The sequence below is a fragment of the Loxodonta africana genome, chromosome 3, assembly GCF_030014295.1.
Source record: "Loxodonta africana isolate mLoxAfr1 chromosome 3, mLoxAfr1.hap2, whole genome shotgun sequence".
Taxonomy (NCBI): Eukaryota; Metazoa; Chordata; class Mammalia; order Proboscidea; family Elephantidae; genus Loxodonta; species Loxodonta africana.
Genome location: NC_087344.1, coordinates 20,896,356 through 20,920,794, shown reverse-complemented (window position 1 = coordinate 20,920,794; position 24,439 = coordinate 20,896,356). Strand labels below are relative to the sequence as shown.

The 24,439-nt window shown below is 40.4% G+C and overlaps 1 long non-coding RNA gene and 1 pseudogene across 1 annotated transcript in view; both read left to right on the top strand.

Moving 5' to 3' along the window:
* The window catches only part of LOC135230655 (uncharacterized), a 39,824-nt gene extending 29,452 nt beyond the window's left edge, over positions 1 to 10,372 (top strand). The window contains exon 4 of the long non-coding RNA XR_010321222.1: positions 9,994 to 10,372. This is a non-coding gene — a long non-coding RNA (uncharacterized LOC135230655). The remainder of the gene's footprint in view (positions 1 to 9,993) is intronic.
* A 1,698-nt stretch (positions 10,373 to 12,070) lies between these two features.
* Positions 12,071 to 18,512, top strand: LOC135230525 (vomeronasal type-2 receptor 116-like; annotated as a pseudogene).
* The last annotated feature ends 5,927 nt before the right edge of the window (positions 18,513 to 24,439 follow it).

Below are 24,439 nucleotides of genomic sequence, written 5' to 3'. Positions count from 1 at the left end.
ATTAATAATATGAGTGCTCTAAATAGCATAATTAGTGTGGTTGATCTTTTTGACATGTATGTCATGTATGAATTCTTGTTTCAAGAGTACATGGCACAGCAACAAAATCTGGCCATATGTTTAGACAACAGAAGAAAGCCTCAAAAATCAAAAGTAGAAATAATTCAAGCAAATTACCTCAGTAAAACATAATAATGTAAATTTTAAAGAGGATAGATCACCAAAATTTAGGAACCTTTTAAAAATACCTCCTGAATCTTTGTAAAATAATTAGTTCGAAAAACTGCACAGAAAATTGCAATATTGGTAGCATTTAAAAACACCTAAAGCACTGATTTAAGGAAATATTTGGCGAAAAATAATGTACCACTTAAAGGAATTAGTAAAAAAACTAAATCAAACTTATACTTGTAGAAACTAGAAAAAAGAGCAAAAGAAAAGACAATTAGGACTAAAGAGAAAAGAAAACATTAATTTTTTAGGAAATAAAAAAATCTTAGAGCTATTAAAAACTCTAAGAGCTTATATGTTTGGCTACCAAATTACCGGGGGGAGAAGAAGCCTGAAATATATAATGAGAAATTATACAGGAGAAATAAAAGCAGGTAGAGAAATAACTGTAAATTTAAAGAAAACTTGCAGGGAGCATTTTGCTAAAGCCCTTGGAAATAAACTTGAAAACCTGAATGATCTGCTTGTTTTTCAAGGACAATATCATTTATCAAAGCTGGCGCCCTAAAAGTTGACATATTAATGAGCACAGAAGACACTTGAGAAAACTCCTTAAAAATGCCTCAGGTGACAGACTGAGCCCAGCACAACTAGATGGTGCTCAGCTACTGCCACTGACTGCTCTGATAGAGATCACAATAGAGAGTCCTGCACAGAGCTGGGGAAAAATGTTGAAAGAAATTCTAACTCACAAAAAAAGAGCAGACTTATTGGTCTGATGGAGACTGGAGAAAGCCCCAGAGTATGGCTCCCAGAGAACCTTTTAACTCAGTACTGAAGTCACTCTTGAGGTTCACCCTTCAGCCAGAGATTAGACAGGCTCATAAAAAAAAGAAAATAAGTGTAGCTGAACCACGTATATGAGACTAAATGAGTGCACCAGCCCAGGAACAAGGGCAAGAAAGAAGGAGAGGAAAGGAAATCTGGATGAATGGAAATGGGGAATCCAAGGTCAAGAAGGGAAAGTGGTGATACGTCATGGGGTTGCCAACCAAGGTCACAAAACAATGTGTATATTAAATGTGTAATGAGAACTAATTTGTTCTGTGAGGCTTCATTTAAAACAATAAAAAAATAAAATGCCTCAGGTGAAAATGACAAAAGAGAGTAATCCTACTAAATGTTCGAAAACAAATTGTACTGGTGTAATTGAAACTGGTCCAAGGCTTTATAAAAAGGCATGATTACCATTTGAGACAGCTTGTTGCACTGTGGGGGCTTTTGTGTTGCTGTGATGCTGGAAGCTATGCCACCGGTATTGAAATACCAGCAGGGCCACCCATGGTGGACACGTTTCAGCGGAGATTCCGGAATAAGACAGAATAGGAAGAAGAACCCGGCAGTCTATTTCCAAAAAGAATTAGCCAGTGAAAACCTTATGAATAGCACTGGAAAACTGTATGATATACTGCCAGAAGATGAGCCCCTCAGGTTGGAAGGCACTCAAAATACGACTGGGGAAGAGCTGCCTCCTCACCCTAGAGTTGACCTTAATGATGTGGCTGGAGGCAAGCTTTTAGGACCTTCATTTGCTGATGTGGCATGACGCAAAATGAGAAGAAACAGCTGCAAATGTCCATTAATATTTGGAACCTAGAAGTACGAAGTATGAATTTAGGAAAATTGGAAATCATCAGAAATGAAATGGAATGCCTAAACATTGGTATCCTAGGCATTAGTGAGCTGAAGTGGCCTGGTACTGGTCATTTAGAATCAGACAATCATATGGTCTACTATGCAGGGAACAATGACTTGAAGAGAAATGGCATTACATTCATCGTCAAAAAGAACATTTCAGGATCTATCCTGTAGTACAGTGCTGTCAGTGATAGGATAATATTCACACACCTACAAGGAAGACCAGTTAATATGACTATTATTCAAATTTACGCACCAACCACTAAGGCAAAAGATGAAGAAATTGAAGATTTTTACCAGCTTTTGCAGTCTGAAATTGAATGAACATGCAATCAGGATGCACTGATAATTACTGGTGATTGGAATGCGAAAGCTGGAAACAAAGAAGAAGGATAGGTAGCTGGAAAATATGGTCTTGTTGATAGAAACAATGCTGGACATCACATAATTGAATTTAACAAGACCAGCGACTTCATTGCACATACCTTTTTTCACCAACGTAAATGGCAACTATACACTTGGACCTCACCAGATAGAATACACAGGAATCAAATAGACTGTATCTGTGGGAAGACAATGGAAAAGCTCAATATCATCAATCAGAAAAAGGCAAGGGGCTGACTTCGGATCAGACCATCAATTACTCATACGCAAGTTCAAGCTGAAACTGAAGGAAATTAGAACAAGTCCACGAGAGCCAAAGTACGATCTTCAGTATATCACACCTGAATTTAGAGCCATCGTGAATAGATTTGATGCGTTGAACACTAATAACTGAAGACCAGACAAGTTGTGGAATGACATCAAGGACATCATACATGAAAAGCAAGAGGCCATTAAAAAGACAGGAGAGAAAGAAAAAATCTAAATGGATGACAGAAGAGACTCTGAAACTTGGTCTTGAACGCCAAGTAGCTAAAGCAAAAGGAAGAAATGATGAAGTAAAAGAGCTGAACGAAAGATTTCAAAGTGCGGATCAAGAAGACAAAGTAAAGTATTATGATGACATGTGCAAAGAGCTGGAGATAGAAAACCAAAAGGGAAGAACATGCTCAGGATTTCTAGGGCTGAAAGAACTGAAGAAAGAATTCAAGCCTCCTATTTTTTTTTTATTGCAATACTGGAGGATTCTACGGGAAAATATTAAATGACACAAGAAGCATCAAAAGAAGATAGAAGGATTACACAGAATCAGTATAGGAAAAAGAATTGATCAACTTTGAATCATTTCAGGAGGTAACATTTGATCAGGAACCAATGTCACTGAAGGAAGAAATCCAAATTGCACTGAAGGCATTGACGAAAAACAAGCAGCGCTGGAAGTGCTCACTCTCCTATGCCAAGACATTTGGAAGACAAGTACCCAGCCAACTGACTGGAACAGATCCATATTTATGCCTATTCCCAAGAAAAGTGATCCAACTGAATGTGGAAATTATGGAACAATATCATTAATATCACATGCAGACAAAATTTTGTGGAAGATTATTCAAAAGCAGCTGCAGCAGTGTGTCAACGGGGAACTGCCAGAAATTCGATTCAGATTTAGAAGAGGACATGGGTCCTGCTGAAAGCAGAGAATACCAGAAATATGTTTACCTGTTTTTTATTGAGAACAGAAAGGTATTCGACTGTGGATTATAACAAATTATGGATAACGTTGCAGAGGATGGGAATTATGGAACACTTAACTGTTGTCATGATGAATCTGCACATTGATCAAGAGGCAAGTGTTCAAACAGAACAAGGGGATAGTGCATGGTTTAAAGTCAAGAAAGGTGAGCTTCAGGGTTGCATCCTTTTATCATACATATTCAGCCTGTATGGTGAGCAAATAATCTGAGAAACTGGAATACATGAAGAAGAACAAAGGGTCAGCAGTTCGAATCTACGAGGTGCTCCTTATATATCAAGAATGGAGGAAGGCTCATTAATAGTTTAAAGTCAGGAAAGGTGAACATCAGGACTGTATCCTTTTACCATACCTATCCAATCTGTATGCTGAGTAAATACTCTGAGAAGCTGGACTATATGAAGAAGAATGGAGCATCAGGAATGGAGGAAGATTCATTAACAATCTGCATTATGCAGATGACACAACCTTGCTTGCTGAAAGTGAAGAGGACTTGAAGTACTTACTGGTAAAGATCAAGGACCACAGCCTTCAGTATGGATTACACTTCAACAAAAAGACAACAAAAATCCTCACAACTGGACCAAAAAGCAGCTTCATGTTAAACAGGGAAAAGATTCAGGTTGTCAAGGATTTCATTTTACTTGGATCCACAACCAACACCCGTGGAAATAGCATTCAAGAAATTGAAAGATGGATTGCGATGGGCGAATCTGCTGCAAAAGACCTCTTTAAAGTGTTGAGAAGCAAAGATGTCACCTCGAGGCCTAAAGTGTGCCTGACCCAAGCCATGGTTTTTCAAACTTCTCGTATGCATTTGAAAGCTGTACAGTGCATACCAAAAACTAAAAAAAACAACCCTGGTGCCGTCGAGTCGATTCCGACTCATAGCGACCCTATAGGACAGAGTAGAACTGCCCCATAGAGTTTCCAGGGAGCACCTCGTAGATTCGAAGTGCTGACCCTTTGTTTAAAGCCACAGCTCTTAACCACTATGCCACCAGGTTTTCCGGACAATGCATAAGAAAGACTAAAGAAGAATTGATACCTTGAATTGTGGTGTTGGAGAAGAATATCGGCTATTCCATGGGCTGCAAAAGAAGGAACAAATCTATCTTGGAAGAAGTACAACCAGAATGCTCCTTAGAAGCAAGGATGGCGAGACTACGTTTCACATACTTTGGGCACATTGTCAGGAGGGATCAGTCCCTCGTGAAGGACATCATGCTTGGTAAAGTAGAGGGTCAGTCAAAAAGAGGAAGATGGTTAATGAGATGGATTGACACAGTGGCTGCAACAATGGGCTCAAGCAAAGCAATGATTATGAGGTTGCACAGGACTAAGCAGTGTTGCATTCTGTTGTGCATAGGGCTGGTGTGAGTTGGAATCCACTGGACAGCATCTAACAACAACAACCATTTGACTTCCAGCTCCAGTAAACCTAAGTTATGTTTTGTGATATACCCAAGCCTTTCCAAAAGGGTTTATGAAGGTAAGTGTGCACGACTTACTCAGGTCCCTAGCAGAGAACATCTTGCATTTTTCCGTGCATTGAGGCACCTCCCATTTAAGTTGTTAGGTGTAGTCGAGTCAGTTCTGGCCCACAGCTACTGCATCTACTACAGAATGAAACACTGCCTGGTGCTGTGCCATCCTCACCATTGTTGCTATGCTTGGGCCCATTGTTGTAGCCACTGTGTCCGGTCCATCTCCTTGAGGGTCTTCCTCTTTTTCCCTGACCCGCTTCTACCAAACATCATGTCCTTCTCTGGGAACTGCTCCCTTCTGACAACGTGTTCAAAGTGTGTGAGACTGTAGTCTCAGCATCCTTGATTCTAAGGAGCATTCTGGTTGTACTTCTTCTTCCAAGACAGATTTGTTCACTATTTTGGCAGTCCATGGTATATTCAATATTCTTCACCAAAACCGCAATTCAAAGGCTTCCTTAGTCATTGTCCAGTTCTCTCATGCAGATGAGAAGACTGAAAGCACCGTGGGTGGGGTCAGGTGCACTTTAGTCCTCAAGCTGACATCTTTGCTCTTCAATACATCTTTTGACTTCTTGACTGCTGCTTCCACGGCTGCTGGTTGTGGATCCAAGTAACATGAAATCCTTGACAACCTTAATCTTTTCTCCGTTTATCGTGATGCTGCTTATTGGTCCAGTTGTGAGGATTTTTTTTTTTTTAATTTTGAGGCATAATCCGTACTGAAGGCTGTGGTCTTTGATCTCCATCAATAAGTGCTTCAAGTCCTCTTCGCTTTCAGCAAGCAAGGTTGTGTCATCTGCATAATGCAGGTTGTTAGTGAGTCTTTCTCTAATCCTGATGCCCCATTCTTCTTCATGTAGTCCATCTTCTCAGATTATTTGCTCAGCATACAGGTTAAATAAGTGTGGTTAAAGGATACAACCTTGACGCACACCTTTCGTGACTTTAAACCATGCAGTATACCCTCGTTCTTTTTGAACAACTGCCTCTTGGTTCTTGTACAGCTTCCTCATGAGCACAATTAAGTGTTCTGGAATTCTTTATTCTCTGCAACGGTATCCATAATTTGTTATGATCCACACACTTGAGTGAATTAGCATAGGCAATAAAACCCAGGTAAACATATTTCCTGTATTCTCTTCTACCAGTCAGGATCCACCTGACATCAGCAATAATATTCCGTTGATAGGACCTCAGTAAAATAATCTGCTTGGATGAAAGCTATACCATTGAGGTAAATCCTACCTCAATTCTGCCCCGAAGCCCTGCAAATCTCAGTTAGTTGCTTGGCTCATCACTGACTTGATTCCACCTAGGAACAACAAAACAAGTCTTTTGAAATAAAATTATTAGGGATGCTAAGGAAATTTATTTAGGTCTTGATTATAATTTGTCAATTTAATTTTTTATAATTGTAACTACTGATCCTAAATATTTTCTCTGTTCTTTGTTCATAAACTTCTTTGTTTTTGTTGTTGTTAGGTGCTGTCCAGTCGGTTCCGACTCATAGCGACCCTATGCACAATTGAAACACTGCCTGGTCCTGAGCCATCCATGAAATCATTGTTATACTTAAGCTCATAGTTGCAGCCACTGTGTCAGTCCACCTCATTGAGGGTCTTCCTCTTTTCTGCTGACCGTGTACTCTGCCAAGCATGATGTCCTTCTCCAGGGACTGATCCCTCCTGACAACATGTCCAAAATATGTAAGACACAGCCTTGCCATCCTTGCTTCTAAGGAGCATTCTGGTTGTACTTACTCTAAGACAGATTTGTTCATTCTTTTGACAGTCCATGGTATATTCACTATTCTTCACCACCGCCACAATTCAAAGGCATCAATTCTTCTTCAGTCTTCCTTATTCATTGTCCAGCTTCCACATGCATATGATGTGATTGAAAATACCATGGCTTGGGTCAGGCACACCTTAGTCTTCAAGGTGACATCTTTGCTCTTCAGCATTTTAAAGAGGTCCTTTACATCAGATTTACCCAATGCAATGCGTCTTTTGATTTCTTGACTGCTGCTTCCATGGCTTTTGATTGTGGAGCCAAGTAAAATGAAATCCTTGACAACTTAGATCTTTTCTCCGTTTATCATGATGTTGCTCATTGGTCCAGTTGTGAGGATTTTTGTTTTCTTTATGTTGAGGTGTAATCCATACTGAAGGCTGTGGTCTTTGATCTTCATTAGTAAGTGCTTCAAGTTCTCTTCACTTTCAGCAAGCAAGGTTGTGTCATCTGCATAATGCAGGTTGTTAATGAAAAAAAAAATGAGTCTCCCTCTAATTCTGAAGCCCTATTCTTCTTCATATGGTCCAGCTTCTCAGATTATTTGCTCAGCCTACAGATGGAATAGGTATGGTGAAAGGATACAACGCTGATGCACACCTTTCCTGACTTTAAACCAATCAGTATCCCCTTGTTCTGTCCGAACAACTGCCTCTTGATCTATGTAAAGGTTCCTCATGAGCACAATCAAGTGTTCTGGAATTCCCATTCTTCACGATGTTATCCATAATTTGTTACGGTCCGCACAGCCTAATGCCTTTCCATAGTAAATAAAATAACAGGTAAACATCCTTCTGGTATTCTCTGCTTTCAGCCAGAATCCACCTGACATCAGCAATGATATCCCTGGTTCCACATCCTCTTCTGAAACCGGCCTGAATTTTTGGCAGTTCCCTGTCGATATACTGCTGTAGCCGTTTTTGAATGATCTTCAGCAAAATTTTGCTTGCGTTTGATATTAATGATATTGTTCTATAACTTCCACATTCGGTTGGATCACCTTTCTTGGGAATAGGCATAAATATGGATCTCTTCAAGTCAGTTGGCCAGGAAGCTGTCTTCCATATTTCCTGGCATAAACAAGAGAGCACCTCCAGCGCTACATCTGTTTGTTGAAACATCTCAATTGATATTCCATCAATTCCTGGAGCCTTGTTTTTTGCCAGTGCCTTCAGAGCAGCTTGGACTTCTTCCTTCAGTACCATCGGTTCCTGATCATATGCTGCCTCTTGAAATGGTTGAACATCGACGAATTTTTTTTTTGATATAATGAATCTGTGTATTCCTTCCATCTTCTTTTGATGCCTCCTGCATTGTTTAATATTTTCCCTATAGAACCCTTCACTATTGCAACTCAAGGGTTGAATTTTTTCTTCAGTTCTTTCAGCTAGAGAAATGCTGCGTGTGTTCTTCCCTTTTGGTTTTGCATCTCAAGCTCTTTGCATGTGTCATTATACTTCACTTTGTCTTCTCGAGACTCCCTTTGAAATCTTCTGTTCATTTCTTTTACTTCATCAATTCAAGAATAAGTTTCAGAGTCTCCTCTGACGTCCATCTTGGTGTTTTCTTTCTTTTCAATGACCTGTTGGTTTCTTCAAGGATAATGTCCTTGATGTCATTCCACAACTCATCTGGTCTTCAGTCACTAGTGTTCAGTGCATTGAATCTATTCTTGAGATGGTCTCTAAATTCAGGTGGGTTATACTCAAGGTCATATTTTGACTTTCGTGGGCTTGCTCCGGTTTTCTTCAGTTTCAGCTTGAACTTGCACATGAGCTATTGATGGTCTGTTCTACAGTTGGCCCCTGGCCTTGTCCTGACTGATGATATTGACCTTTCCATCATCTCTTTCCAAAGATGTAGTCAGTCTGATTCCTGTGTGTTCCATCTGGTGAGGTCCCTGTGCGTAGTCACCGTTTATGTTGGTGAAAGAAGGTATTTGCAATGAAGAAGTCGTTGGTCTTGCAAAATTCTATCATTTGATCTCCGGCATTGTGTCTTTCACCAAGGCCATATTTTCCAACTACCGATCCTTCTTCTTTGTTTCCTACTTTTGCAATCCAATCACCAGTAATTATCAATGCATCTTGATTGCATATTTGATCAATTTCAGACTGCAGCAGCTGATAAAAATCTTCTGTTTCTTCATCTTTGGCCCTAGTGGTTGGTGCATAAATGTGAATAATAATCGTATTAACTGATCTTCCTTGTAGGCCTGTGGATATTATCCTATCACTGACTGTGTTGTACTTCAGGATAGATCTTGAAATGTTCTTTTTGGCAATGAATGCAACACCATTCCTGTTCAAATTGGCATTCCCAGCACAGTAGACTATATGATTGTCCAATTCAAAATGGCCGGCCAATACCAGTCCATTTCAGCTCACTAATGCCTAGGATATTGATATTTTTGCATTCCATTTCATTTTTGCCAATTTCCAATTTTCCTAGATTCTTACTTCGTACATTCCAGGTTCTGATTACTAATGGATTTTTGCAGCTGTTTCTTCTCATTTTGAGTCGTGCCACATCAGCAAATGAACATCTGAAAGCTTGACTCCATCCATGTCATTAAGGTCGACTCTACTTTGAGGAGGCAGCTCTTCCCCAGCCATCTTTGAGTGCCTTCCAACCCGGGGGGCTCATTCTCCAGCACTTTATCAGACAATGCTCCACTGCTTTTCATAAGGTTTTCACTGGCTAATGCTTTTCAGAAGGAGACTGCTGGGTCCTTCTTCCTAGTCTGTCTTAGTCTGGAAGCTCAGCTGAAACCTCTCCTCCATGGGTGACCCTGCTGGTATCTCAATACTGATGGCATAGCTTCCAGCATCACAGCAACACGCAATCCCCCACAGTACGACAAACTGATAAAAAAGACACTGAAATCCATGTGAAATTGTTCACTACAGTTTAGTAAGTAAACCCAGCTAAATGCATGTGTACCTTGCTTACTGTAAGCCCGTGCTTACTGGTCATGCTGTATGTACTTATATACACTGGATATGCATTATATCTAGGGTATAAAAACTTAATTGAGAGTGAGATTAGAAAAAATTCTAGAAGATGTCTCCTTGTGGTGCAATAAAGGAACTAAAGAAACAAAGGAGAAAAACAGAGTTCTAAAATATTATTTTTCCTTGGCTTGGCTTAAAGTTACTCCTGAATAATTATGACTTGATCATTCTCCCTTATGATGTCCACTCTTTTTAGGTTGTTCCCAAAAAACTACCAGTTTGTTCTGGTCTTTCACTTTGCCATTGAGGAGATCAACAAGAACCCCTACCTGCTCCCCAACCTGTCCTTGGGTTTTGACCTCTACAATGCCGTTCCCAGGGAGCACAGAACCTTAGAGAGTGCCCTGTTTTGGCTCTCGGGAGGGAGGCAGATTCTCCCTAATCACAACTGCCAGAGACAGAGCAAATCTGTCGCTAGCATTATGGAAAGCAAATCAGCATCCTCTGCAGAGGTTGGAACACTGCTGGAGCTCTACAAAAGCCCACAGGTCAGTGGATTGTGAGCTCTGGAAACATAAGATCAGGTTGTGTCAATGGCATTCCCTGCTGTCCGATCAAGGGAAAGGAGGAAGGAGGGTTTATGTATTCCTTGACTGTTGTCCACAAATTCCAATGAATTCTGAGGATTGTGAGCTTATAGCTTGTGCCATGAAGGAGGATGAAGGAAGGGGAAGGAGCAGTGCTGTGTATCCTTTGAAGCTCAGCCCAGATTACAGCTCAGGACCAATACATCCACGCCAACTTCTGGAAATATAATCTGCTCACCTTCAACAGATAGCTGTGTGCCTTGTCGAAAATGCCCCAGGCAGGGAACTTCCCCAACCAGGATAAAACCCTTCTCAGGGGACAGACAGAGGCCAATAAACAATTGATGTGGGGGTAAGGCCTGGCCCTGTAGTCCGAATATGGTATATTAATAAAGTCCCCAACAATCAGTTGAGATGCAGATGCAGCTGTCTTATGGTTCAGCTTCTCCCTCTGTCCAGTCCTGCTTTTCTCATGTGCCCAGAGGTGTGTCTCCTGAGGGCACTCCCAGAAACTTTCCACATGCCACTCTCCGTATCAAAGTCCCTTTCCAGGGAACCTGATCTAAGACAAGCAGCAGTCAGAAAGAATTAAGGCCAAAATAAGATTTAAAAAAAAAAACCCATTGCTGTCGAGTCACTTCCAACTCATAGCGACCCTACAGCACGGAGTAGAACTGCTCCACGGGGTTTCCAAGGAGCGGCTGGTAGATTTGAACTGCAGCACTTTTGGTTAACAACCATGTTCTTAACCACTGTGCCACCAGGGCTCCGAAATAAGAGCCTTACTTTATGAGAATTCTGTGATGGAAAAATCATATTTCGAGACGCAGAGTTTATAATTGTGCTCCTCAGGATAATCTACAGTATGCTGAGGTATTAAGTTAAATCCAAAATATCAAGGGTGTAACAGGAAATATTTATTATCAGGGTTCATATCCAACATTGATCGCTAGGGAGATGGGCCTCAGTTACTAAGCCACAGGCTTAAAGCTGGTGGAAACACTACCATCGTGCAGGTGCACCAGCTGATATTAGTGTCTTCTTCTGTTGACCTGCAGGAGATGATGAGCACACGGAGATCTTCCACATCATCTTTTATGCTTTAGCCTGAAAGTCACACCAGGGTTTACACATCATGTCCTGAAAGCAGGGAGGCTGGAATATATGGTCTTCTGTTTGAACAGAAATAAAAAAGAACTGTGGAGTGTCCAATGCAGTTTCTTATTTTTCTTCAGCAGATATTCCATTAATTCCCCCTTCCACAGAGAGAATTCTCTTACTCCCTCTCTAATGAAGACCACTGAAATCCCATGCAACTCAGATTCATGACCTTTCTTTGTTTCATATTCAGGTCACATATGGTCCTTTTGATCCTATTCTGAGTGACAAAGACCGGTTCCCATCACTGTATCCGATGGCCTCCAAGGACGGCTTTCTGGTCCATGGAATGATCCAGTTATTGATGCATTTTGGCTGGACCTGAGTGGGGCTTTTTGTCTCTGAAGATATGAAAGGGGAGCAGTTCCCCAGGACCTGGAAGCAGAGATAGTAAAGGAAAGTATCTGTGTGGCCTTTGTAGAAAAAGTCTCTGAGATCAGGAGACTACACGAAGTCAGTACGTTGATGTTGAGAGACAGGATCAGGGATTCATTAGCAAATGTGTATATACTGTATGGTGATGCTGAGAGTATCAAATTTATAAGCTATTTCACAGAAACTTACTTAATCTCTGGAAAGGTATGGATCATGGAAGAAAACTGGCATAATCTTTTGCATGACATCTATGGAAGCCTCTTATTTTCACACTGGGAGAAGGCAATCCCTGGCTTCAGACACTTTGTCAAGGGAGTGAACCCATCCAGGTATCCAGAAGACTTTTACCTCAGGAAAATCTGGCTTCAAATATTTAATTGTTTGATTGTCGGGACACAATGTGGAGAAATCGAGAACTGCCCACCAAATGCTTCCTTAGAGTCGGTGCCAGTCTCTATGGGCATGATGAACTTGTCTGATTCTAGCTATCCTGTCTATAATGCTGTATATACTGTGGCCCAAGCCCTCCATGAAATGCTTCTGATTAACACAGAAATGGGATCTATAGGAAATGCAGAGGGACCTATGCTCCTCCCCTGGCAGGTACATCTCCTCCAGAGGCAGGATTTGTATTGTTCACCTAATGGCATTAGTGGTATTCTATTGAGGCACAGCAGCATGACCAGGCTTGTGACTCATGGTCAATAGGATGAGGCAAAATGAATGAAAGATTGTTCGCAGTGGATATACTGATAAGTGCAATTTTTGAGTATCAACTTGGAAAACCCTGGTCATGGGGTGTGGGGAGAGGTTCAGTTAAAGACCATGCAATAAGAAATGGTTATCAGAAAAGTTTCTTAAGGCCTAATGTGTAAGATATGACCCAACCACAACTCATGCGAATTCACAGGTAGGTAAAAATGGGTCAAGTCTTTATTTCTCCCTGGGATACATACATTCCCCTTCCTTGGTATTCTAAAATGTCTTTGGGAAATGTTCTTTTTTTGAGCCATACCTGGTGACACTCTGACAAGTGCTTTATTTATTTTTTCTTACCAAACCTGCGACATCATGGGAGCGGGGGTTATAGTCCCAATTTGACATATGAAAACCCACACAATACATGTAAGATCCTGGGATTACCTAGGATGAAAATGGATTTGTTGGGATGTTAAAATCTTCATTTACACCAGTTTTAATGAAGCCGCAAGCAGACTTTGTTGGTCAGGGTTGGATCAAAGCAAACATGTAAGCCAACCTCTAAATGGTGTCATGATTGGATTTGATTAGGCCTCCATTATTCTGGAGCCCTGGTGGCATTCTCCCTTGAGACCATGAGATGGTGGGCACACACAAAAAAATCAGCAACTACCATAACAAAATCGTGAGGGTAGAGAGGTGGGGAAAGAAGAATTAATTGGTAGGTATGAGCCCTCCATCTCTAATTTGAATGCAATCCTGTTTTAAAATTATGCCTCACCTCTAGCTTCATCCATTTATAAGGAATATCCAATTTACAAACAGCATTGGGGACAATATATTCTTGGGTGAGAAAAAAAACTCTATGACACGGTATGATATTGGAAACCCTGTGAATTTTACTGGTGATTTTAGCCTGCTGATTAAAGTCGGAGAGTTTATCTTCAATAATCCACACGATCAAGAGTTAGGCATCAACAAAGAGATGATAGAATGGCCTGTTGGATTCAAAGAGGTATGACATCATCTCAAAATTGGACATATACATTGTAGCTTTATCTGAACAGAGCCATGAGAGGCGATTGAGTTGGCACTCTGTTAACCCAGAGCTAAATTTATGATATTACTTTCACATATTATACGGCTGCACCTCTGGGAAGAGTAAGTTTATATGTGTAATTGTTTGATTGTTTTTAATTTGGGTTCGATTAGCCGTTAAGTATTGGAATGCATACACTGAAGGGAGGTAATGGACCTACTTTTTAAATTTTATACTTGGTTATCCTCCATATATCACAGAAGAGTCTTAATCATGCATGCTCCAATCCCTATGTTTAGATGCACTGTAAACACAGATAGAGTCTGGATTTCAGCGATCTCTTTATAGATTTCATCCTCATTCTTTTTTCTATCGGTAATTTGTCTATCGAGAAGTCATCATTGTTTTGTTTATCTTCTGAAAGCACTGCCCGTCATTTCATCCAACTTACTACAGTTTATCAATCTTGGGCAGTTTTGTGGATGTTTGTACAGAAGTGATACTTCCACTTTTAAGATTTCATTAAATGCCCGACAAAGGGGTACCATACCTGAACTCATGAACTCAGATTTGGATTAACCCCAGTATCTGGTCCATAACATCCACTCATCGTTCTTTGCTGGTACACTTCAATTTACTTATGCAGGTACCTCTAGTAGGAAGTCTATTTATCACATTGTTAAATTCTTCCATGTAATACCTAAACTCTTATATCCAGTCAAGTATGGGGGCATGGTAAAATTATCCTTGGACATACAAGGCCTCAGAATCCTTATGATACAGTGACCTACACTGAAAGGACTTTAAGATAAAGTAGCAAAAAAAAAAAGGAGAGAAACACTCAGGGGATGTTTCAGGTGATGTATGAGATAAAAGTCACCAGCTACTTCGGTAAAATTTTGATTGTATGTGTAACCAGTTAAAGAAAGAGGAAAAATATTATTGGTAATTTATATTTAGAGATCTAGGTAATATCAACAGGATGGAGCTGGAAAAATGCCAGAAAGTGTAATAGAAGATCCAATTTCTTGCTTATTAGTGGACAAACTGCTAATAATGTGCAAAGTAATAACCAATGCATCCTTGTTTCTCTGCAGACTCCTCAATCTGTGTGTAGCCAGAGCTGTGGTCCAGGATCCAGGAAAATTCCAGAAGAAGAAAGGCCATTCTGTTGCTTTATTTGTACAATTTGCCTAGAGACAGAGACTTCAAATCAGACAGGTATGAATGTTTATGACTGCCCTCTAATAACCCCAGCCCTCGCGCCATTCTCTCCATGAAAAGGACAGGAAGGGGAAGTTGCAGTGGGGTCCTAGGCCATGATTGTCTTCTGTTTTTTCTTTCACTCATTCATTCACTATATTTACTTTTATACCTAATATTGCTACAACATTATGGGAAAGGAGTAGATCTTTTGTACACTATTGGAACTAAATTGGTGTTAATTCAGAATAGATTGTTATAAAGTTAAGACGATAATCGTAAGCTCTAAGGTCACTACTAAGGAATACACTAAAATATACGCTGAAAAAATACACAAGAGGTAATCTAAATAGTTGCAAGATAAAAATCAATTAATCATAATTATGTATACATGTTTTTTGTATATATGTAATTATAAAATACATGCAGAAAAATACACAAGAGGGAATCAAAATAGTACACAAGAAAAAAATATATGAATCATTAAAAAAGACCATCATGCGGGAATTCTGGAACAAAAAAGGCATACGATAAGTAGAAAACAAAAAGCAGAAGTCTTGTTTTATGAATAATTACCTTCCATATAAATTGATTAAACTCTCCAATTAAAAGGCAGTGATTGGCCTAATGGATTGAAAAGAAAAAAATAAATGATCAAATACTGCATATAAGAAACTCACATACAGTGAGTTATAAAGACACACATACGGTGAAAGTGACAGGAACATTGATATTCCATGCAAATATTAGCCAAAAGAGGGCTGGAGCTGCTATGCTAATACCAGACAATGTAGACTTTGAGCAAAAAATCATTACAACAAAGAAGGACATTATATATTCATGAAAAGGTCAATATGTCAAAGGATACACCCCTTATTATTAAAACAGAAAAGAAATATAAGAAGGCATTGTCGTTTGCTTCTGCAATATCCATCCTTCATACCTTCCCACCAAATCCCAAAGAATGTTCTGGTATCTATCTCTGTACCCCTTAGCACAGTTGTTAGGCATTTGTCTGCTAAGCAAAGGGCAGGAAGTTTGAATTCACCAGCCACTACCTGGAAACCCTATGGGGAAGTTCTACTCTGTCCTATAGGTTTGCTGTGTGTAGGAATTGACTTTACTGAAACAGGGTTTTTTACCCCATAGCTTATGAATCTTGTGCGAAGTTAAACCAAAGTTCAGAACTAGTTATAGCCCCTACTGGTCAATGTGAATTCCCAGCACCTTAACCTGTGTCTTAGACTGGGTTCGCTAGAGAAGAAAAACCAATAAGGTGTATAAATATATGCATTTATATCAAGAAAATGGCTCACACGGTTGTAGAGGCTGGGACATCCCAAGTCTGTGGTTCAAGATAGAGGATTCTCCTGATGCACATAGCCACAGAGACTGGCGAACCCAAGATCAGCAGGTCAGAGAGCACGGCTCACACTCACAGGCTGTGAAGACTGATGAATCCCAAGACCAGCAGGCAAGACCACAGGAAAGCTGCTAGCTCAAGTCCCAAGAATCTAAGGTCAGATGAACAGGAGATGAACACCTGCTGGATCCAGAATGAGTAAAAGCCCACAAGTCTTGCCAGAATATCCACTTATATTCAATGCAGGCCACACGCCCGAGGAAACTCCCTTTCAACTGATTGGTTACTCACAGAAGATCCCATCATGGAGATGATCCCATAATATCAAGTCTCATCATGGAAGTCATCACAGCATCACAGGACTCTCAAACCACTGAGAATCATGGCCCAGTCAAGTCGACACACAGCCTTAACCATCACAGCCAGTAACTGATTTAGAAAAAAAGGGGGGAGGAGGGAACCTTTATGGTTAGAAACATCAAGAAGAACAGTGCTAAATTGTTTTGGGAAAGATAATCCTCACACTTCAGAGAGCTACATGAATCTTCTTTCTCTCTCAATCTGAGTGAGAATAAGGAAACTTTTAGACTTGATTATTCCGTGAAAATACTGTCAACTTTGGCAGTACAGGGCCAATCATCAAGAATACACTGGGGACAGCAGAGGAAATGGTTGTGACAATCTTAGTGCTTAACAATATAATAGACCTTTTTTGTACCATTAGCTGAAGATTCAGTTTGACTGGGTTTTTTCTTACCTGCAGCTGAAAGCATTCTCCCTGGATCAGGAATAAACCTAAAACCCCACTGCCACCGAGTCGATTCTGACTCATAGTGACCCTATAGGACAGAGTAGAACTGTCCCATAGAGTTTCCAAGGACTGCCTGGCAGATTCGAACTGCCGACATTTTGGTTAGCAGCGGTAGCACTTAACTATTGCGCCACCAGGGTTTCTGGGTCAGGAATACAGAATCTTAATCTGGTGTGTCTGAGTATTAATCTGAGGAGGTCAGTCTGCACAAAGAAGGCAAATGTAAACTTGGTAAAATGAAGAGCTTTTGAAACTGAAATGCCGAATCTTTGCTTTTTCTCCAGATGCACAGCAATGTGTCTAGTGTCCAGCCCATGAGTACCCAAACAGTGAGAGAAATCACTGCCTCCCAAAGGTTGTGACTTTCCTGTCCTTTGAAGATTCACTGGGGGTGACTCTGGCATGCATTGCCTTGTGCTTCTGTGTTGTCACAGCTGCGGTTCTGTGGGTCTTTGTGAAGCACTGAGACACTCCCATAGTCAAGGCCAACAACCACGCTCTTAGCTACATGCTGCTCCTCTCCCTCCTCCTGGCTTCCTCTGCTCCTTACTCTTCATTGGCTGTCCCAACACAGCCACCTGCCTTCTCCGACACATCACATTTGGAGTTGTGTTCACTGTGGCTGTTTCTACTGTTTTGGCCAAAACTCTTACTGTGATTCTGGCATTGAAGGCCATGAAACCCGGAAGAACCATGAGGTGGTTGCTGGTTTCAGGGGCTTCTAACTCTGTGGTTGCCATCTGCTCTCTGATCCAAGTGATTATCTGTGGTATCTGGCTGGGTACCTCTCCCCCTTTCATTGACATAGACACACACTCTGAGCCCAGACACCTCATCGTTGAGTGCAATAAGGGCTCAGTCACTGCCTTCTACTGTGTCCTGGGATACCTGGGATCCTTGGCCACGGGGACTTTTTCCTTGGCTTACGGCGCCAGGAACCTGCCTGATACCTTCAGTGAAGCCAAGTGTCTGACATTCAGCATGCTGATGTTCTGCAGTGTTTGGGTCACCTTCCTTCCTGTCTACCACAGCACCAAGGGGAAGGCCATGGTGGCCATGGAGATCTTCTCCATCTTGACCTCTAGTTTGGGGCTACTAGGTTGCATCTTTGCCCCAAAGTGCTACATTATTCTAATAAAGCCTGATAAGAATGCTTTGAAAGAACTAAGGGACAAAATAGATTTCAGGGGAAAGATGTGGTCTAAGAATTTCTCTCACTAGTGCCTATCTGGTTTTTAGGCTACCGAACAATAAACCAGGTGATTTTGCATCCAGATGTTAGAAAATAGTTGAAACTGCTTTACTTCTTTACTTTGGAACAAGTTCTGCCTCCTTTAGTTCTGGAATTCTTGTGTACAACATTTCTTAGCCAGCCTTCATGATCACAAATGTGAATGTTATCTCAGATTAATGGTTATCCAGAAAATGTTGTTTGTGCATTAATTACTACACTTCCTTTAGTCAACTGAGAGACGCTGTAAACAATCATGTTTTCTGGAAAATATTTAAGTTGTACTGCGGCTTTCTATTCTATTCTCTTCTGAACCCTTTGTTGTTGTTTTTAGGTGCTGTTGAGTTGGTTCTGACTCACGGAGACCCTAGGGACAACAGAATGAAACACTGCTTGGTCTTGCACAATCTTCATGACCATTGTTATGCTTGAGCCCGTTGTTGCCACCACTGTGTCAGTCCATCTCACTGAGGGCCTTTCTCTTTTTTGGTGATCCTCTACTTTACCAAGAGTGATGAACTTCTCCAGTGTCTGGTCCCTTCTGATAACATGTCCACAGTATGTGAGATGAAGTCTAGACATCCTTGTTTCTAGGAAGTAATCTGGCTGTGCTTTTTCCAAGACAGATTTCTTTGTTCTTCTGGCAGTCCATTGCATATTCAGTATTCTTAGCCAACTCCATAATACAAAGGCATCAATTTTTTTTTTCCATCTTCCTTATTCATTGTCCGTCTTTCATAGGCATATGAGGCAACTGGAAACACCATGGCTTGGGTCAGGCACACTTGACCCCTTTAGAGATTTTAAATGTTAAGTGTAGGTTTATAATATATTTAGTATATTCCTGAATTCAAGAGGTAATTAGTTTACATGTCTTTCACAAATGTATCATCTATTATCCATAAACTTGTTATTACAAGATTTTTGCCCCACTGTTTTAAATGGTATCTTTATCACGTACTGAATTCTCACATATATGTGGATCAGTTTCTTACCTACATGATTTCTTCCTTCTATTGATAAATTTTTGTGTTTGTGCTTATTTTTCGTCCAAATACCAGACTTGATGGAACGGTTTTATCATTGAGGTAGAGTTATTATAACATGCAATGAACCATTTTGATGTTAAATCAAAATCAGTGTCAGTTAATGAACCCACAATGTTCTGTAACCACCACCTACTTCTAGAACCTGATTATCACTCCAGAACAATACACATTGCCCGTTAAGAGGTTACTCCCAATTCTTCCCTTCTCCTAGGCCTTGGCAACCATCAATCTTCTGTGTGTTTCTATGGATTTGTCCATTCTAGATATTCCATACAAGCATTTTTGTGGAGGTGGAGCCAAGATGGCAGAATAGACAAACAAAATAACAAGAAATGGGCCAAGGCACAGAAACAAAGCCATTCCTCAGAACAATGGGGCAGGGCATCTAAAAATACCTTTTAAAGTTGCCTTTCATAAGCAGCTGGAGAAAAGCAGGCCCAGGGACATGCACAGAACATCCACCTGACCGCTGTGTAACCCCTTCCACTGGAGCAACGAGGGGCTGCAGGCCCAGCCAGGGAATTGTATCCGGGGAGCAAGAGACTGTGCGGGCGTGACACCCAATAATAAGTCCTGCTACGAATCCCACAGGCCTCCAGGACAGGAGCCATCTTAGAAAGCTGCTGCGCATACCTTAGTTAACATATCCCCACCTATGCCTATGAATAAACATGAATCTTTTGCCGTCCAAGAACTTTTAAAAATGTGGGCCTTTGTTTTGTTCTGTGAGATGAGGGTAAGTATTGCTCTAGGCCCTCCTTGTCTCCGCTCCCAAGCCTCTTCAATAAAGCTATGCTCATGTGGAAAACTATGTGCGTTACCTGCTCATTCTTGACCAGTAACAGGCAAGAACCTTATTCCAGTAACAAAACGAGTATATTTATGACAAGCTAGGAGCCCTGAACATCAAAGGCAAGCTTAGAAAATGAACTGAGGGGCAGGGGAAGGAAGAGACGGTTCAGAAGCGGACAGGAGTTACCGAATCACTGGGAGTCCTCAGGCAGCATTTCCCGGAGCGGCAGCAGTTTCCCCAGGGAGAAGCAGCCACCCACACACCCAACTCACACCTCTGGAACCAGAGCAGAATGGCGCTGTCAGCAAAAGCTAAGAACTTGTGAATATTTTCCCACACTCCCCCACCCCCTGCAGCCCCCTTACAAGCCGGCTTCAGTGGCTGACTTCCCTGGGCCTGAGATGGGCCCTGTTGAGTGCCTAGAGCCATCCTCCCAGCCATGGAGAAGGATTAAATTAGCACTGGGGGAACAGACAATTTGCCAGCTCTACTATCCGGGGGAGCTGAGGACAGAAGTGGATCCTGTCCTGGCATAAACAGTCTGTGGACTTTGAGTACTTTTCCCCTCGGCATAGCTTTTGTGCACCTATTTCAGGAGAATAAACCCTTGTTGGCAGACTGCAACCCTTTCAGCTGTGTGGCGGAGAGGTTGGTGTTTGATGTTTGAGACTGCTTTGCCTATTAAACACGGTCTTCACCTTCCCATATGAGGGGCCTAAGGACTGGTAGCTCCACTCAGGTCACCCAGCCACCTGTGACAGGGGTCCAAGGATAACTGGTACCTCCCAGTCCTTACAATCAAAAACACTGGGTGCCCGTGGTCCACCTGCAGAACCCACCCACCTGTACACTGTATGGATCAGGGGACACACCTTCCTCAGAGACACGTGAGGGATGATTCTCAGTCCCCTGCCTTTTTCAGAGTGTGACCTCTGCAGCAACCAGATACCGGTACCTACACCAATTACCCCTGCCCTTCTAAGACTATAGGACAAAGCCTGTACCACACACTTGATGATCAGCTAACTGAAAAACTGAGCTGAATTCATGCAAGAAAAATGAATGGACTTCTAGACTGATATACCTGATAATAGCTCTAGCCATTTGGGGACAGGACATCAGAGCTCTAAAGGTGAAAATAATCAAGCCAGCTCACTCAAGCAACCCATTTGGGCATATCAAAACCAAACAAAGCATGAAGCCACAACACAGTAAGCAAACATAAAATAAACAAAAACAATAACTTATAGATGGCTCGGAGACAACAGTCAATATCAACTCACATAAACAGACCATGATCACCTCAACAAGCTCTCAAAAGAAAGAATCCAGGGATCTTTTAGATGAAAGTGCCTTCCTGGAATTTCCAGAGGCAGAGTACAAAAGATTAATATACAGAACCCTTCAAGACATCAGGAAGGAAATGAGGCAATGCACAGAAGAAGCCAAGAAACACAGATAAAGCAATTGAAGAAATTAAAAAGATTATTCAGCAACACAATGAAAAATTTAATAAGTTGGAAAAATCCATAGACAGACAGCAATCAGAAATTCAGAAAATTCAGAGAAGCAGATTGGAGCAAGTGGAAGGCAGAATTTCTGAACTTGAAGATAAAGCACTTGGCACTGATATATCTGAAGAAAAATCAGATGAAAGAATTAAAAAAAATGAAGAAACCTTAAGAATCATGTGGGACTCTATCAAGAGAAATAACCTACAAGTGATTGGAGTACCAGAACAGGAAGGACAGCAGAAAATACAGAGAGAATTGTTGAAGATTTCTTGCCAGAAAACTTCCCTGATATCGTGAAAGACGAGAAGATATCTATCCGAGACGCTCATCGAACTCCACATAACGTAGATCTTAAAAGAAAATCACCAAGACATATTATAATCAAACTTGCCAAAACCAAAGATAAAGAGAGAATTTTAAGAGCAGCTAGGGATAAACGAAAAGTCACCTGCAAAGGAGAGCCAATAAGAATAAGCTCGGACTACTCGGCTGAAACCATGCAGGCAAGAAGGCAATGGGATGACATATTGAAAACATTGCAGGAATTGAATTGCCAGTCAAGAATCATATATCCAGCAAAACTGTCTCTCAAATATGAAGGTGGAATTAGGACATTTCCAGATAAACAGAAGTTTAGGGAATTTGTAAAAGCCAAACCGAAACTACAAGAAATACCAAAGGGAGTTCTTTGGTTAGAATATCAACAATATCAGGTATCAACTCAAGACTAGAACACTGGGCAGAGCAACCAGAAGTCAACCCAGACAAGGAAATCAAAAAAATAATTCAAGATTAAATAACACTCAAAACAGGGTAACAACGATGTTATTATGTAAAAGAAGGCAACATTAAAAGATCTTCCATATGGAGAAGACGATACAGCAATACAAAGAAATAAAAGTGAGTTATAAATTTAGAAAATAGGGGTAAATAATAAGGTAACCACAAAGGAGACAAACTATCCTACACATGAAAATGAAATAGAAGAAAAAAATACAGACTCAGCAGAAACAAAGTCAATAACAATGAAAATGAAGAAAGGACAATATATAAAGCTAATCTACTTAGCTCATAAAATTAAGAGGGAAAAAGAAACTGTTAATGACATGCAAAAAAAGACATCAAAATGATAGCACTAAATTCACACCTATCCATACTTGCGCTGAATGTAAATGGACTAAATGCACCAATAAAGAGACAGAGAGTGGCAGAATGGATTAAAATACATGATCTGTCTATGTGCTGCCTCCAAGAGACACACATAGACTTAAAGACACAAACTAAAACTCAAAGGATGAAAAGAAAAAAAAAATACATCAAGCAAACAACAATGAAAAAAAGAGCAGGAGTGGCAATATTTAATTTCTGACAAAATAGACTTTAAAGTTAAATTCGTCATAAAGGAGAAGGAAGGACACTATATAATGATTAAAGGGACTATATAGCAAGAAGATATAATCATATTAAATATTTATGCACTCAATGACAGGACTGCAAGGTACATAAGACAAACTCTATCAGCATTGAAAAGTGAGATAGACAGCTCCACAATAATAGTAGGAGACTTCAACACACCACTCTCAGTGAAGGACAGGACATCCAGAAAGAAGCTGAATAAAGACACAGAAGATCTAAATGCCATAATCAACCAACATGACCTCATAGACATATACAGAACACTCCACCCAAGAGCTGCAGAGTATACTTTGTTTTCTAGTGCACATGGGACAGTATGTAGAATAGATCACATATTAGGTCATAAAAGAACCCTTAGCAGAATCCAAAACATTGAAATATTACAAAGCATCTTCTCTGACCATAAGGCCATAAAAGTGGAAACAATAACAGAAAAACCAGGGAAAAGAAATCAAACACTTTGAAACTGAACAATACCCTGCTCAAAATAGACTGGATGGTAGAAGACATGAAAGATGGAATAAAGAAATTCATAGATGCCAGTGAGAACAAAAACACTTCCTCTCAGAACCTTCAGAACACAGCGAAAGCAGTGCTCAGAGGTCAATTTGTATCAATAAATGCACATATCCAAAAAGAAGAAAGGGCCAAAATCAAAGAATTATCCCTACAACTTGAACAAATAGAAAGAGAGCAACAAAAAAAAAAAACCCTCAGGCACCAGAAGAAAACAAGTACTAAAAATTAGGGCAGAGCTAAATGAAATAGAAAACAGAAAAACAATTGAAAGAATTAACAAGACCAAAAGCTGGTTCTTTGAAAAAATCAACAAAATTGATAAACCATTGGCCAAACTGACAAAAGAAAAACAAGAGATGAAGCAAATAACCCAAATAAGAAGTGAGATGGGCGATATTACAACAGATCCAACTGAAATTAAAAGAATCATATCAGATTACTATGAGAAATTGTACCCTAACAAATTTGAAAACCTAGAATAAATGGATCATTTCCTAGAAACACACTACCTACCTAAACTAACACAAACAGAAGTAGAACAACTAAATAGACCCATAACAAAAGAAGAGATTAAAAAGGTAACCAAAAAACTCACAACAAAAAAAAAGCCCTGGCCTAGACCACTTCACTGCAGAGTTATACCAGACATTCAGACAAGAGTTAACACCACCACTACTAAATAAAGTTATTTCAGAGCATAGGAAACGACAGAATACTACCAAACTCATTGTGTGAAGCCAGCGTATCCCTGATACCAAAACCAGGTAAAGACACCACAAGAAAAAAAAATTATAGACCTATATCCCTCATGAATGTAGATGCAAAAATGCTTGACAAAATTCTAGCCAATAGAATTCAACAACATATCAAAAAAATAATTCACCATGACCAAGCGGGAGTCTCACCAGGTATGCAGGGATAGTTCAACATTAGAAAAACAATTAA